This window comes from Triturus cristatus, chromosome 1_1 (assembly GCF_964204655.1).
Source record: "Triturus cristatus chromosome 1_1, aTriCri1.1, whole genome shotgun sequence".
Taxonomy (NCBI): Eukaryota; Metazoa; Chordata; class Amphibia; order Caudata; family Salamandridae; genus Triturus; species Triturus cristatus.
Window position 1 is genome coordinate 551,974,178 of NC_140579.1, and position 6,000 is coordinate 551,980,177.

A 6,000-nucleotide genomic window follows, 5' to 3' on the forward strand; every position below is an offset into this window, starting at 1 on the left:
AAACGTATCTTACTGACCCTGTAAAGGTCAGAATAGGGACATTTTCAGACATGCATAGATTCGTGGTGTGTGATACCAGTCCCCTGAATCTATTAGGAAGGGATTTGTTGTGCAAGATGAATTGCACCATATTCTGTACACCAGACGGAATAGCCTTTGAAACACCAGATGAAGATGTTCTGTACAAAATGACCATAGCTAACCGAGAGTGTGAGGTCGCTGGAACCTATGCAGTATTCAATCCAGATGAATTACCCCCAGAATTGAAACAGACAGTGAAAGCAGCGGTCTGGGACTTCACTGGGGAAGGTGTAGGCCTGATGAGAAATGTAGACCCAGTGAGAATTGCTGTAAAGGAGGGAGCTGTTTACCCAAACATTCCACAATACAGACTGACCCCAGAAATAATAGCAGGGGTAACCCCTTTGATTGAGAAGATGATCCAACAAGGAGTGTTGAGGGAGATAATGAGCAGTCCATGTAATTCGCCTATTATGGGACTGAAAAAGCCAAGTGGGAAATTCAGGAGTGTGCAAGATTTGAGAAAGATTAACAAGATCGTTGTCTCATGTTGTCCAATTGTTCCAAATCCCTCAGTGATTTTGTATCAGATCCCACACGATGCAGAATGGTACATAGTAATTGATTTGTGTCATGCTTTCTTTTCCATTCCGTTGCATCATGACAGCCAGCCACTTTTTGCATTTCGGTTTGGAAACCGTATTTTGGCATGGTGCCGAATCCCACAGGGGTACACAGAGAGCCCCTCCATTTTTAATCAGTTGTTAAAGAAATCTCTGGAAAGTCTTACGATGCCTGAGAGTTCAGTTTTAGTCCAGTATATTGACGACCTACTGGTGGCGTCAAAGACACGTGAGGCATGTGAAACAGACACCATAGCTTTGCTAAATCATTTGGCAGATGGAGGGCTTAAGGTATCTCCAACAAAATTGCAATACTGTAAGAAGGAAGTGACATACTTGGGTCATAATACCGAGAAAGGCCTGAGAAAAGTGACCATAGACAGAATCCGAATCATTAGAGGAATGAGAGCCCCTATGACCCAAAGAGAGGTGAGGATGTTCCTAGGGATGGTTGGTTATTGTCGTCAGTGGATAAGTAATTTTTCCCTGATTGCCAAACCATTGGTGAAATTGACAAAAAGTGAGGTAAAAGACCCCCTTGAACTGAACAAAGAAGAATTGGCAGCCTTTAAACAGTTGAAGAACAGTCTTTGTGAAGCCCCTGCACTGGGTATGCCAGACTATGAAAAGGAGTTTGAGCTATACTGTAGTGAGCGAAATGGATGCGCACTTTCAGTGTTGATACAGAAACATGGAAGACAAATGAGACCAGTGGCATATTTCTCGTTAATGTTACATCCAGTGGCGATAGGTCTGCCAGGATGTCTGAAAGCCTTAGCGGCTACATGCCGAAGCCTAGAGCAGAGTGAGGGAATCGTGATGGGGTATCCAGTAAGAGTGTTTGTACCCCATAGTGTGGCGATCCTTTTAACAAGGGGTCGAACACAGTTCATGTCACATAGTCGGCTGACTAAGTATGAGAAGGTCATTCTAGGTGCAAACAATGTGTGTCTGGAAAGATGTGTGAATGTGAATCCAGCCACACTTTTGCCTGATGCAGAGAGAGTGGAGATAAGAGAGGAAGTTGATCACGATTGTCTGGATGTGCTTGATTACTGTACGAAACCTCGTCCTGATATAAGAGATCTACCACTGCCAGAGAGTGATCATGTGTTTTTTGGGGATGGATCCTGTTTAAGAACGGATGAAGGAGTATTGAGCGCAGCCTATGCAGTATGCACAGTTTCAGCAGTTATAGAGGCCTCGCCCTTGAAAGGAGTTAGATCCGCTCAAGTAGCAGAAATAGTGGCATTAACCAAGGCATGCAAGATTGGGAGGAATGCAAGAGTAACTGTGATGACTGATAGCCAGTATGGCTTCAGAGTTGTCCCCGATTTCGGCCAACTATGGCTGCAAAGAGGTTTCCTGACCTCAAGTGTAACTCCCATAAGGAATGCAGAAGTGGTTGGAAAATTGCTGGAGGCAATACAAATGCCCAAAGAGTTGGCTGTGGTAAAATGTGCTGCTCATGGACAAGGTAGTGATTACATCACTACCGGAAACCGCTTTGCCAATGACATGGCTCAGTATTGTGCCCGAAACAAGTATTCCATTAATCGGTCAAAGGAAAAGGAAATGTCTTTTTGCTCCATAATGTTTACTAACGTTGTGGGAACATGGGATGAAGTGAGGCAATTGCAGGATGAGGCAGTGGATGAAGAAATGAGGCAGTGGGTAAAAGCAGGATGTGCACCCAGGGAAAAGGATCATGTGTGGGTCTATCGGGACGGAAGACCAGTAATGCCTGATAGCATGATGTCAACCATGGCACGGATGTATCATGGCCAAGGACATCTGGGAAGGGATGCCATGATAAGGGCCTTTAAGCAGACCTGGTATAATCCAAAATTCAGGCTGATTGCAGAGAGTCTCTGTCAGAGATGTTTGACGTGTCAGCAGTACAATCCTGGAAGAAAAACAGTGGTGAGTCTGGGTACCATAGGCCGGGAGGGAGGACCTTTCACCAGAATGCAAGTAGATTTCATTGAAATGCCTCCTTATAACAAACTGAGGTATGTTTTAGTGGTAGTTTGTCTGTTCTCTAGATGGGTGGAGGCATACCCAACCAGAAGAAATGATGGAATCACAGTGGCCAAGCTGTTGTTGAGGGAATTCATCCCAAGGTATGGGTTCCCAATAATCATAGAATCAGACAGAGGAGGACATTTCTACAATGAGATCATGAAACTAATTTGTGAAGCATTGGGTGTACAACAGAAGCTGCATTGTGCCTACCGACCAGAGGCTTCTGGTGTGGTTGAGCAAATGAATGGTACTATCAAAAATAGAATAGGAAAAATGTGTTTGGCCACAGGTTTGAAATGGCCCGATGTCTTGCCTCTGGTTTTGATGACCATTAGGTCTACTCCAGATAGAACCACAGGTTTGAGTCCACACGAGATCATCATGGGACGCGCCATGAGACACGTGTTTGTGCCAGTCAACAAGCTGATGACTATAACTGATGACATGATTTTGGATTACTGTAAAGGCCTGGCTGACGCAGTTCATTCTGTGTTTCACCAGGTTGGAGCGGATGCCACCACACTTGAAAAGAAACCAGCCTATGATTTGAGCCCAGGGGACTGGGTGAGGATAAAAGTACACAGAAGAAGAAATTGCCTGGTTCCAAGGTGGGGAAGGCCAAGACAGGTCATCTTGACCACAACAACTGCTGTGAAGTGTGCAGGACTGAAACACTGGATACATGCTAGTGACACTCTGAGAGTTCCAAATCCAGCAGACGGCATTGGAAAAGAATACTTTGACGAATCAGAATCAAGTGATGAGTCAAGCGATGAGAATATAAAAACAAAAGAAAATCCTGAAAGGGGGGAGAATGAGCCAAGACTAGTTCAGACCCCAGAGAAGAAATTCTGAGGAAAAGATTGCAGATTTCAGATACATCAGATTCTGGGGATGAGCAAAACGCTAGTGGTGAACACAAAAAGAAGAAAAGAAAAGAACATCCAGTCAGAAGTAACTTTTACACCAAATGAAAGAGTAGAAGAAATTCCACCTGAGAAAATACTGGAAGAAGAAGAAGGGACAGTTGCAGAAAGAGAGGGACAGATTGCGGAAAATCCCCGAGGAGGTGTAGGGAACTGCAACACCCAGCTAGGTGAAGGGACAAATAGTCAGCAAGAGGATTGGGTGCCGGAAACCCGAGGAGGGACAGAAGAAGGGCCAACCCAAGAGGTGGAAAAGGAGACTTCTGAAAAAGAAAAATCAAATGAAACAGAATCTGAAGACAATGAAACAGAGATACCAGAAGTTCGAGTTCTGAGAAAGAGAACTTGGATCGAGGAAAGAAACGGCAAAGACGGCAAAGCAAGAAGGAACGCCAAAGGAGATATTTGGCCAAATAAAATTAAGAAACTAAGATACAGATTGATACGAGCTAAACCCTCCGAGGCTGAACAAGTGAATGAAGTAACTAGTCAGCATCCAGAGAAAGTGGGAGAAATAGAAGTATCAGAAGCAAACAAACAAGCAAGAAAACCAAACCAGAAGTATAAGTCACCTGAATGGACGTATGTGGCACTGCCTGAACACGGAGAAGAGGCAGATAGTCAAGGAAATCCAGAGGAGACTTGGCAGAAATTGATAAAAGAAGAAGAAACTGGGGAAATCCTGAGAGTTATCTTATCCGACATTGGAGAAGAAGCGGAAGATCTGGAAATCCTGCATGTGGATGATGAGAAAGAAGTAAAAAACGACGAAATGCCAAGCTGAGTAATTTCAGGCGATCCTTGTAGGAATACACAGGATTGAATAAGAAAATCGAAGTATTTGGACAACCTGATAAGTTTTAGCTCTTGTAGGAAAGCTATAAGAGGCGGAGTAGAAGAGGCTAAGTCAAAAGACACGGTTAGATATAACAAGATGGCTAACATAGATGATAATAAGAGTAGATGTACCTTCATGAGAAGATGGTGCAAGACATGTTGCTGTTGTATAGGACTATTAATGCTTCTTTGGAGCGTACTCGCTCTTTTGATCTCTTTTAAAGTAACTTTAGATACACTAACAGGACATACTGAGAATATGACTAATATAGTGAAAAACTCACAAAAGGTAATACCGGTTAGAACAAGCACAGAGCATGTGCATCAAGATAGGTCAATAAAAATGATTTCTCTAGTAATGTGTTTTCAAAATTGTTGTATGAATATGTTAAAACAATGGAAGTAAGGGATTGCTACGTCTGCATGCAATTACCTGCATCTGTTTCAGAAGGGGTGACTTATCATCACCTCCCAGCAACTTACGGAATAACATGTAGCGTCTTAACTAGTATATTTTATCAAGTAGGAAAATTAGAGTATAATTTGTCTAACATAGATAATATTCTTGGACGATTGCCCATGAATAAAGAATTAAATCCAGCTAAAGAAGCTAATACATTATGAGTAATTTTTATAGAAACTAAAGGACTAACTCTAGAGTATATTTTTAAGAACAATTTCACTTGCAGTTTGAAACCAGAAGAGAAAACATTCTTGGATATGGTTGAGGAGAGAAGATTGAAAATACACAAGAATGCAGAAGGACATAAAGAAGGGGAAAACATTTGGGCGATAGATGGGAACCAGGAAACGAAAGGTGATGTTAGACCAACCATAGCTATAGATTCACCACAGAAAGGCAAATTATGCATCATGAGAGAAAGATCTCAATATGATTATATATACATAGGGACAAGTGAGTGTCATGATACATACTTCATTGCATCTGGATGGGGATTTAGAGGTGGAGAAGACCCAGTTTTTCCTGGATTGTATTATATTTGTGGGAACAAGGCTTATTACAGGCTGCCTGACCATTGGTATGGCACATGTTATGTAGGCCTGGTCTTTCCAAAGATCTTTCACATGGATAGAGTAGAAAATAGTGGACCAAATAACCTACTAATGCATAGCAGAAGAGAAACTTGGTTAGAAATTGTAGGTGATATTTTTGGAGCCTTGATACCAGCAGTGGGAATATCTTTGAATGCAAATAATATTCGGAAGCTGTCCACCATAGTGGATCGTTTGTCCACATGCACAGCTGGAGGATTTCTATTGGTAAACACTGAATTAGTTGCCATGCGTGCTATGATTATGCAAAATCGACTTGCCCTTGATAGTTTATTGGCAAAAGAGGGAGGAGTCTGTGGAATGCTGAAAGTTCAACATTGTTGCACTTACATTCCTGACGAAAGCAGAGATTTAAAAATCTATATCAACAATATTACAGAATTGCATGATGAAATAAAAACACTGGAGGTTGAAAGTATCTGAACTAGAATTAGTAATAAGATGGCTGCTATAAAGGCTTTCTTAGGTAAATTAGGTAGTACTATAATAGGGAA